Below are 12,128 nucleotides of genomic sequence, written 5' to 3' on the forward strand. Positions count from 1 at the left end.
GTGTGGAGCCAAGATCGGTGATTTGTCGCGGCCGATATTTGAATGTGGCGCCCAAATCGGTGATTGGTCGCGGGCAGCATCCGCGACCAATCAGCACCGTAGTGTTTAACTTTTGCGGCAAGATCCGTGATTGGTCGTGGGACAAGACCGCGACCAATCACCGATTTGTGCGGCACTTTTAAATAGCGTCCGAGACCAATTGGATGTCAGCGCCGCTCCCCCGTCCTCCCTTCACACCATAGCCGCATGGATGTCAGCGGCGCTGCCTGTGCGGATAGTTCCGCTCCGATAACCCGGGACATGAGCGGGCGCTGGCAGAAGAAGTATCCCGACCCGCAGCGCCGCTCCCCGGTCCTCCCTTCACACCCTAGCCGCTGATGTCCCCACAGTATCCGCATGGTGTTACAAAGGTCCGGACATTTGTGTTAAAAATCGCTGATTGGTCGCTGGCACTGCCCGCGACCAATCACCGATTTGGGCGCCAAATTTAAATATCGGACGCGACCAATCACCGATCTTGGCTCCACATTTAAACACCGCTGTGGTGATTGGTCGCGGCCGATATTTAAATTTGGCGCCCAAATCGGTGATTGGTCGCGGGCAGCGTCGGCGACCAATCAGCACAGCGGTGTTTAAGTTTTGCGCTAAGATCAGTGATTGGTCGGGTCCGAAGACCCCGACCAATCATCGAATCGTCTTGGTGAGGACCGGGGAGCGGCGCTGCCTGTGCGGCTACTTACGCTGCGAGAACCCGGGACATCGCGGGCGCTCGCAGCAGAAGTATCCCGACCCGCAGCGCTGGTCCCCGGTCCTCCCTTCCGCATGGAGGTCAGCGGCGCCGGCAGTCCTTCCGCTGCTACCGGCCGGGAGATGAGCGCCTCGCGCCGCTCATCTCCCGGCTGCATCTCCTTCCCGCAGATGGGTCCGGCGGTCGGGTTCCTTCTGCTGTTGCCGGCCGGGAGATGAGCGCCTCGCGGCACTCATCTCCCGGCTGCATAGCCGCTCAGCTCCGTCCCGCAGATGAGCCGCTAACGGCCGCCATCTTTTTTTAGAAATCCCCCGGCGCTGATTGGCCGCTGCCGGACCAATGAGCGACGCGGGATTTCCTGGACAGACAGACACACCGACAGACACACCGACAGACACACCGACAGACACACCGACAGACACACAGACAGACAGACAGACAGACAGACGGAATAAGACGATTATATATATAGATATACACTGCACAGTACCACTTCTCTTGTCCTGTATAGTGGATGTAATTCTCAGTATCTGTATTATTCTGTATATATACACTGCACAGTACCACTTCTCTTGTCCTGTATACTGGGTGTCATTCTCAGTATCTGTATTATTCTGTATATATACTCTGCACAGTACTACTTCTCTTGTCCTGTATACTGGGTGTAATTCTCAGTATCTGTATTATTCTGTATATATACACTGCACAGTGCCACTTCTCTTGTCCTGTATACTGGGTGTCATTCTCAGTATCTGTATTATTCTGTATATATACACTGCACAGTGCCACTTCTCTTGTCCTGTATACTGGGTGTCATTCTCAGTATCTGTATTATTCTGTATATTATACTGGGTGTCATTCTCAGTATCTGTATTATTCTGTATATATACTCTGCATAGTACTACTTCTCTTGTCCTGTATACTGGGTGTAATTCTCAGTATCTGTATTATTCTGTATATATACACTGCACAGTGCCACTTCTCTTGTCCTGTATACTGGGTGTCATTCTCAGTATCTGTATTATTCTGTATATATACACTGCACAGTGCCACTTCTCCTGTCCTGTATACTGGGTGTAATTCTCAGTATCTGTATTATTCTGTATATTATATTGGGTGTCATTCTCAGTATCTGTATTATTCTGTATATATACACTGCACAGTACCACTTCTCCTGTCCTGTATACTGGGTGTCATTCTCAGTATCTGTATTATTCTGTATATATACACACTGCACAGTACCACTTCTCCTGTCCTGTATACTGGGTGTAATTCTCAGTATCTGTATTATTCTGTATATATACTCTGCACAGTACTACTTCTCCTGTCCTGTATACTGGGTGTCATTCTCAGTATCTGTATTATTCTGTATATATACACTGCACAGTACCACTTCTCTTGTCCTGTATACTGGGTGTCATTCTCAGTATCTGTATTATTCTGTATATATACTCTGCACAGTACTACTTCTCTTGTCCTGTATACTGGGTGTAATTCTCAGTATCTGTATTATTCTGTATATATACACTGCACAGTGCCACTTCTCTTGTCCTGTATACTGGGTGTCATTCTCAGTATCTGTATTATTCTGTATATATACACTGCACAGTGCCACTTCTCTTGTCCTGTATACTGGGTGTCATTCTCAGTATCTGTATTATTCTGTATATATACTCTGCACAGTACTACTTCTCTTGTCCTGTATACTGGGTGTAATTCTCAGTATCTGTATTATTCTGTATATATACACTGCACAGTACCACTTCTCTTGTCCTGTATAGTGGATGTAATTCTCAGTATCTGTATTATTCTGTATATATACACTGCACAGTACCACTTCTCTTGTCCTGTATACTGGGTGTCATTCTCAGTATCTGTATTATTCTGTGTATATATACGCTGCACAGTACCACTTCTCTTGTCCTGTATACTGGGTGTAATTCTCAGTATCTGTATTATTCTGTATATTATACTGGGTGTCATTCTCAGTATCTGTATTATTCTGTATATATACTCTGCATAGTACTACTTCTCTTGTCCTGTATACTGGGTGTAATTCTCAGTATCTGTATTATTCTGTATATATACACTGCACAGTACCACTTCTCCTGTCCTGTATACTGGGTGTCATTCTCAGTATCTGTATTATTCTGTATATATACACTGCACAGTACCACTTCTCTTGTCCTGTATACTGGGTGTCATTCTCAGTATCTGTATTATTCTGTATATATACACTGCACAGTACTACTTCTCCTGTCCTGTATACTGGGTGTCATTCTCAGTATCTGTATTATTCTGTATATATACACTGCACAGTGCCACTTCTCTTGTCCTGTATACTGGGTGTCATTCTCAGTATCTGTATTATTCTGTATATATACTCTGCACAGTACTACTTCTCTTGTCCTGTATGCTGGGTGTAATTCTCAGTATCTGTATTATTCTGTATATATACACTGCACAGTACCACTTCTCTTGTCCTGTATACTGGGTGTCATTCTCAGTATCTGTATTATTCTGTATATATACTCTGCACAGTACTACTTCTCTTGTCCTGTATACTGGGTGTAATTCTCAGTATCTGTATTATTCTGTATATATACAATGCACAGTGCCACTTCTCTTGTCCTGTATACTGGGTGTCATTCTCAGTATCTGTATTATTCTGTATATATACACTGCACAGTACCACTTCTCTTGTCCTGTATACTGGGTGTCATTCTCAGTATCTGTATTATTCTGTATATATACTCTGCACAGTACTACTTCTCTTGTCCTGTATACTGGGTGTAATTCTCAGTATCTGTATTATTCTGTATATATACACTGCACAGTGCCACTTCTCTTGTCCTGTATACTGGGTGTCATTCTCAGTATCTGTATTATTCTGTATATATACACTGCACAGTACCACTTCTCCTGTCCTGTATACTGGGTGTCATTCTCAGTATCTGTATTATTCTGTATATATACTCTGCACAGTACCACTTCTCTTGTCCTGTATACTGGGTGTAATTCTCAGTATCTGTATTATTCTGTATATATACACTGCACAGTACCACTTCTCTTGTCCTGTATACTGGGTGTCATTCTCAGTATCTGTATTATTCTGTATATATACTCTGCACAGTACTACTTCTCTTGTCCTGTATACTGGGTGTAATTCTCAGTATCTGTATTATTCTGTATATATACACTGCACAGTGCCACTTCTCTTGTCCTGTATACTGGGTGTCATTCTCAGTATCTGTATTATTCCGTATATTATACTGGGTGTCATTCTCAGTATCTGTATTATTCTGTATATATACTCTGCATAGTACTACTTCTCTTGTCCTGTATACTGGGTGTAATTCTCAGTATCTGTATTATTCTGTATATATACACTGCACAGTACCACCTCTCCTGTCCTGTATACTGGGTGTAATTCTCAGTATCTGTATTATTCTGTATATATACACTGCACAGTACCACTTCTCCTGTCCTGTATACTGGGTGTCATTCTCAGTATCTGTATTATTCTGTATATATACACTGCACAGTACCACTTCTCCTGTCCTGTATACTGGGTGTCATTCTCAGTATCTGTATTATTCTGTATATATACACTGCACAGTACCACTTCTCCTGTCCTGTATACTGGGTGTAATTCTCAGTATCTGTATTATTCTGTATATATACTCTGCACAGTACTACTTCTCCTGTCCTGTATACTGGGTGTCATTCTCAGTATCTGTATTATTCTGTATATATACACTGCACAGTGCCACTTCTCTTGTCCTGTATACTGGGTGTCATTCTCAGTATCTGTATTATTCTGTATATATACTCTGCACAGTACTACTTCTCTTGTCCTGTATGCTGGGTGTGATTCTCAGTATCTGTATTATTCTGTATATATACACTGCACAGTACCACTTCTCTTGTCCTGTATACTGGGTGTCATTCTCAGTATCTGTATTATTCTGTATATATACTCTGCACAGTACTACTTCTCTTGTCCTGTATACTGGGTGTAATTCTCAGTATCTGTATTATTCTGTATATATACACTGCACAGTGCCACTTCTCTTGTCCTGTATACTGGGTGTCATTCTCAGTATCTGTATTATTCTGTATATATACACTGCACAGTACCACTTCTCTTGTCCTGTATACTGGGTGTAATTCTCAGTATCTTGTAATGCAGCAGCTTGCTAGCATTACTGTAAATGGTCCAGGATGTGTTTTACCTGACCATGTACCTTCCCCTTTAACTGACTGGTCACATGACTGTGACATCACACAGGTCCTGTATGCACAGTAAAGGTCTGTACACATGACTGGGACAGCACACAGGACCTATACACACAGCTGACTGATCACATGACTGTGACATCAGCAAGGTCCTGTCAGTATGGGTGTATGTGTGCACAGGATATATAAACCCCGGTAATTGGAGACAGGTGTGTTCGGTGTGAGGCGTGAGGCCTGTGCTTCGTGTGTGTGGGACACCGTTTGTGAGAGGCCTAGTGAGGCCGAGTGAAGCCTGGCAGCCTGAAAGGCAAAGACTGGATCCTGTGCGGATGCTAGTGGCCTTGGAAGGCAGCGGCTTTGGAGTGAAGCCTGGTACCTGAAAGGTCGAGCCTGGATCCTGTGTGGATGTCAGTGGCCTTTGAGGGAACGACGGCTGGAGACCCCTACCTGGGAAGCCGCAAAGCCACAGTGGTGGCGGATTATTGAGGAAGAGTCCTGAAAGGCAGAGCCTGGATCCTGTGTGGATGTCAGTGGCTTTTGAGGGAACGACGGCTGGAGACCCCTACCTGGGAAGCCGCAAAGCCACAGTGGTGGCGGATTAAAATGGACTGCAGCAACTAAACCCGGCAAAGGTAGTACACTTTGTTACATGGACTGTGTTATGGTCACTGATAATTTATTACCTTGCCGTAGGCTGTAACCTGGAGCAAGTGGGCCTGTGTGCCACTTGTCTCATGAATGTTGTAGATATGTGTGTCGGCGTGCCACGGAGTTGGACCTGGTGAACTGTGGCTTATGATGTAATAAACTGCAACATTGTGAGAAAAACGTAAAGACATTGCACGTGTGCATTGATTGACGCAGCGAAGCGAGTAACCCCCAGTATGATGACTAGCGCTGCCTTACAATCTGTATTATTCTGTATATTATACTGGGTGTCATTCTCAGTATCTGTATTATTCTGTATATATACACTGCACAGTGCCACTTCTCTTGTCCTGTATACTGGGTGTCATTCTCAGTATCTGTATTATTCTGTATATTATACTGGGTGTAATTCTCAGTATCTGTATTATTCTGTATATGTACACTGCACAGTGCCACTTCTCTTGTCCTGTATACTGGGTGTAATTCTCACTATCTGTATTATTCTGTATATATACACTGCACAGTACCACTTCTCTTGTCCTGTATACTGGGTGTAATTCTCACTATCTGTATTATTCTGTATATATACACTGCACAGTACCACTTCTCTTGTCCTGTATACTGGGTGTCATTCTCAGTATCTGTATTATTCTGTATATATACTCTGCACAGTACTACTTCTCTTGTCCTGTATGCTGGGTGTAATTCTCAGTATCTGTATTATTCTGTATATATACACTGCACAGTACCACTTCTCTTGTCCTGTATACTGGGTGTCATTCTCAGTATCTGTATTATTCTGTATATATACTCTGCACAGTACTACTTCTCTTGTCCTGTATACTGGGTGTAATTCTCAGTATCTGTATTATTCTGTATATATACAATGCACAGTGCCACTTCTCTTGTCCTGTATACTGGGTGTCATTCTCAGTATCTGTATTATTCTGTATATATACACTGCACAGTACCACTTCTCTTGTCCTGTATACTGGGTGTCATTCTCAGTATCTGTATTATTCTGTATATATACTCTGCACAGTACTACTTCTCTTGTCCTGTATACTGGGTGTAATTCTCAGTATCTGTATTATTCTGTATATATACACTGCACAGTGCCACTTCTCTTGTCCTGTATACTGGGTGTCATTCTCAGTATCTGTATTATTCTGTATATATACACTGCACAGTACCACTTCTCCTGTCCTGTATACTGGGTGTCATTCTCAGTATCTGTATTATTCTGTATATATACTCTGCACAGTACCACTTCTCTTGTCCTGTATACTGGGTGTAATTCTCAGTATCTGTATTATTCTGTATATATACACTGCACAGTACCACTTCTCTTGTCCTGTATACTGGGTGTCATTCTCAGTATCTGTATTATTCTGTATATATACTCTGCACAGTACTACTTCTCTTGTCCTGTATACTGGGTGTAATTCTCAGTATCTGTATTATTCTGTATATATACACTGCACAGTGCCACTTCTCTTGTCCTGTATACTGGGTGTCATTCTCAGTATCTGTATTATTCCGTATATTATACTGGGTGTCATTCTCAGTATCTGTATTATTCTGTATATATACTCTGCATAGTACTACTTCTCTTGTCCTGTATACTGGGTGTAATTCTCAGTATCTGTATTATTCTGTATATATACACTGCACAGTACCACCTCTCCTGTCCTGTATACTGGGTGTAATTCTCAGTATCTGTATTATTCTGTATATATACACTGCACAGTACCACTTCTCCTGTCCTGTATACTGGGTGTCATTCTCAGTATCTGTATTATTCTGTATATATACACTGCACAGTACCACTTCTCCTGTCCTGTATACTGGGTGTCATTCTCAGTATCTGTATTATTCTGTATATATACACTGCACAGTACCACTTCTCCTGTCCTGTATACTGGGTGTAATTCTCAGTATCTGTATTATTCTGTATATATACTCTGCACAGTACTACTTCTCCTGTCCTGTATACTGGGTGTCATTCTCAGTATCTGTATTATTCTGTATATATACACTGCACAGTGCCACTTCTCTTGTCCTGTATACTGGGTGTCATTCTCAGTATCTGTATTATTCTGTATATATACTCTGCACAGTACTACTTCTCTTGTCCTGTATGCTGGGTGTGATTCTCAGTATCTGTATTATTCTGTATATATACACTGCACAGTACCACTTCTCTTGTCCTGTATACTGGGTGTCATTCTCAGTATCTGTATTATTCTGTATATATACTCTGCACAGTACTACTTCTCTTGTCCTGTATACTGGGTGTAATTCTCAGTATCTGTATTATTCTGTATATATACACTGCACAGTGCCACTTCTCTTGTCCTGTATACTGGGTGTCATTCTCAGTATCTGTATTATTCTGTATATATACACTGCACAGTACCACTTCTCTTGTCCTGTATACTGGGTGTAATTCTCAGTATCTTGTAATGCAGCAGCTTGCTAGCATTACTGTAAATGGTCCAGGATGTGTTTTACCTGACCATGTACCTTCCCCTTTAACTGACTGGTCACATGACTGTGACATCACACAGGTCCTGTATGCACAGTAAAGGTCTGTACACATGACTGGGACAGCACACAGGACCTATACACACAGCTGACTGATCACATGACTGTGACATCAGCAAGGTCCTGTCAGTATGGGTGTATGTGTGCACAGGATATATAAACCCCGGTAATTGGAGACAGGTGTGTTCGGTGTGAGGCGTGAGGCCTGTGCTTCGTGTGTGTGGGACACCGTTTGTGAGAGGCCTAGTGAGGCCGAGTGAAGCCTGGCAGCCTGAAAGGCAAAGACTGGATCCTGTGCGGATGCTAGTGGCCTTGGAAGGCAGCGGCTTTGGAGTGAAGCCTGGTACCTGAAAGGTCGAGCCTGGATCCTGTGTGGATGTCAGTGGCCTTTGAGGGAACGACGGCTGGAGACCCCTACCTGGGAAGCCGCAAAGCCACAGTGGTGGCGGATTATTGAGGAAGAGTCCTGAAAGGCAGAGCCTGGATCCTGTGTGGATGTCAGTGGCTTTTGAGGGAACGACGGCTGGAGACCCCTACCTGGGAAGCCGCAAAGCCACAGTGGTGGCGGATTAAAATGGACTGCAGCAACTAAACCCGGCAAAGGTAGTACACTTTGTTACATGGACTGTGTTATGGTCACTGATAATTTATTACCTTGCCGTAGGCTGTAACCTGGAGCAAGTGGGCCTGTGTGCCACTTGTCTCATGAATGTTGTAGATATGTGTGTCGGCGTGCCACGGAGTTGGACCTGGTGAACTGTGGCTTATGATGTAATAAACTGCAACATTGTGAGAAAAACGTAAAGACATTGCACGTGTGCATTGATTGACGCAGCGAAGCGAGTAACCCCCAGTATGATGACTAGCGCTGCCTTACAATCTGTATTATTCTGTATATTATACTGGGTGTCATTCTCAGTATCTGTATTATTCTGTATATATACACTGCACAGTACCACTTCTCTTGTCCTGTATACTGGGTGTAATTCTCACTATCTGTATTATTCTGTATATTATACTGGGTGTAATTCTCAGTATCTGTATTATTCTGTATATGTACACTGCACAGTGCCACTTCTCTTGTCCTGTATACTGGGTGTAATTCTCACTATCTGTATTATTCTGTATATATACACTGCACAGTACCACTTCTCTTGTCCTGTATACTGGGTGTAATTCTCAGTATCTGTATTATTCTGTATATATACACTGCACAGTACCACTTCTCTTGTCCTGTATACTGGGTGTAATTCTCACTATCTGTATTATTCTGTATATATACACTGCACAGTACCACTTCTCTTGTCCTGTATACTGGGTGTAATTCTCACTATCTGTATTATTCTGTATATATACACTGCACAGTACCACTTCTCTTGTCCTGTATACTGGGTGTAATTCTCACTATCTGTATTATTCTGTATATATACACTGCACAGTACCACTTCTCTTGTCCTGTATACTGGGTGTAATTCTCAGTATCTGTATTATTCTGTATATTACACTGGGTGTAATTCTCAGTATCTGTATTATTCTGTATATATACACTGCACAGTACCACTTCTCTTGTCCTGTACACTGGGTGTAATTCTCAGTATCTGTATTATTCTGTATATTATACTGGGTGTAATTCTCAGTATCTGTATTATTCTGTATATTATACTGGGTGTAATTCTCAGTATCTGTATTATTCTGTATATATACACTGCACAGTGCCACTTCTCTTGTCCTGTATACTGGGTGTAATTCTCACTATCTGTATTATTCTGTATATATACACTGCACAGTACCACTTCTCTTGTCCTGTACACTGGGTGTAATTCTCAGTATCTGTATTATTCTGTATATATACACTGCACAGTACCACTTCTCTTGTCCTGTATACTGGGTGTAATTCTCACTATCTGTATTATTCTGTATATATACACTGCACAGTACCACTTCTCTTGTCCTGTATACTGGGTGTAATTCTCACTATCTGTATTATTCTGTATATATACACTGCACAGTACCACTTCTCTTGTCCTGTATACTGGGTGTAATTCTCAGTATCTGTATTATTCTGTATATTACACTGGGTGTAATTCTCAGTATCTGTATTATTCTGTATATATACACTGCACAGTACCACTTCTCCTGTCCTGTATACTGGGTGTAATTCTCAGTATCTGTATTATTCTGTATATATACACTGCACAGTACCACTTCTCCTGTCCTGTATACTGGGTGTCATTCTTAGTATCTGTATTATTCTGTATATATACACTGCACAGTGCCACTTCTCCTGTCCTGTATACTGGGTGTCATTCTTAGTATCTGTATTATTCTGTATATATACACTGCACAGTACCACTTCTCCTGTCCTGTATACTGGGTGTCATTCTTAGTATCTGTATTATTCTGTATATATACACTGCACAGTACCACTTCTCCTGTCCTGTATACTGGGTGTCATTCTTAGTATCTGTATTATTCTGTATATATACACTGCACAGTGCCACTTCTCCTGTCCTGTATACTGGGTGTCATTCTCAGTATCTGTATTATTTTGTATATATACACTGCACAGTGCCACTTCTCTTGTCCTGTATACTGGGTGTCATTCTCAGTATCTGTATTATTCTGTATATTACACTGGGTGTAATTCTCACTATCTGTATTATTCTGTATATATACACTGCACAGTGCCACTTCTCCTGTCCTGTATACTGGGTGTCATTCTCAGTATCTGTATTATTCTGTATATATACACTGCACAGTACTACTTCTCTTGTCCTGTATAGTGGATGTAATTCTCAGTATCTGTATTATTCTGTGTATATATACACTGCACAGTACCACTTCTCTTGTCCTGTATACTGGGTGTAATTCTCAGTATCTGTATTATTCTGTATATATACACTGCACAGTACCACTTCTCCTGTCCTGTATAGTGGATGTAATTCTCAGTATCTGTATTATTCTGTATATATACACTGCACAGTACCACTTCTCTTGTCCTGTATACTGGGTGTCATTCTCAGTATCTGTATTATTCTGTATATATACTCTGCACAGTACCACTTCTCCTGTTCTGCTGAAGAAGAGGTGGCATTGGCTTTGGGGAGGGTCAGTACTGATGGGTTTATTATTTTCTATGTCTACAATCCTATGGTTAAATAAAAATTAATCCTGAACAACTTGTTTAAAGGGGTTATCTGAAGTTTGGAAATAATTTTCTGATTGCTGGGGGTCCAACAGCCGGGACCCCCACTGTTTCCGAGAACCAGGGATCTGAAGAGCTCTGGGTGAATGGAGCGGTAGTCGATCATTCGCATTGCAGCTCCATTCACACGTGGCTTAATAAACATCCCCTATAATGGAGTGGTGAGGGGCATGAACAAGAAAGCAAAATGTGCTGAACTTTTCATTGTGCCTCAATGGGATGAGGGGGGCGGTGATTTGGTATGTGGGCTGGTGGGGTTTGTGTGACAGGCGTGCTTTTTCATTTTTCATCCCATTCCAGCCCTGATATCTCTCTCTCTCTCTCTCTCTCTCTCTCTCTCTCTCTCTCTCTCTCTCTCTCTCTCTCTCTCTCTCTCTCTCTCTCTCTCTCTCTCTCTCTCTCTCTCTCTCTCTCTCTCTCTCTCTCTCTCTCTCTCTCTCTCTCTCTCTATATAATTAAAATTCTTTTAAAAGCAGAAGTGTTAATATGTATTTTTTATCGCTTAGCAGAATGCAGAGTGAAGTTTGATAGATATAAGAAAATCTCAATAAATATAGAAGTTGTTTTTTTTTTTTATTAGGGATAGGGTAGAAGGATAAGGAATGAACAAAATCAGGGACAGAATCAGTAGACAAAATCATAGTCAGGAAGAAATCCGGGTCAGATACCAGGTGATCAGTAAAAAAAAGCCAAGTCAGGCGAGCAGTATGGATAGAGCGGAGCCTGGTGACAGAGGCATTA

General features: G+C 42.0%; 1 protein-coding gene across 1 annotated transcript in view; it reads right to left on the reverse strand.

Annotated features, from left to right (window-relative positions):
- LOC141178780 (microtubule-associated serine/threonine-protein kinase 3-like) overlaps window positions 1–12,128 on the reverse strand; it is an 85,102-nt gene that overhangs the window by 30,327 nt on the left and 42,647 nt on the right. The gene's annotated exons all lie outside the window — the stretch shown is intronic.

This window comes from Phyllobates terribilis, unplaced genomic scaffold (genome assembly GCF_046119375.1).
Source record: "Phyllobates terribilis strain yellow unplaced genomic scaffold, ASM4611937v1 Scaffold_30__1_contigs__length_15301838, whole genome shotgun sequence".
NCBI lineage: Eukaryota > Metazoa > Chordata > Amphibia > Anura > Dendrobatidae > Phyllobates > Phyllobates terribilis.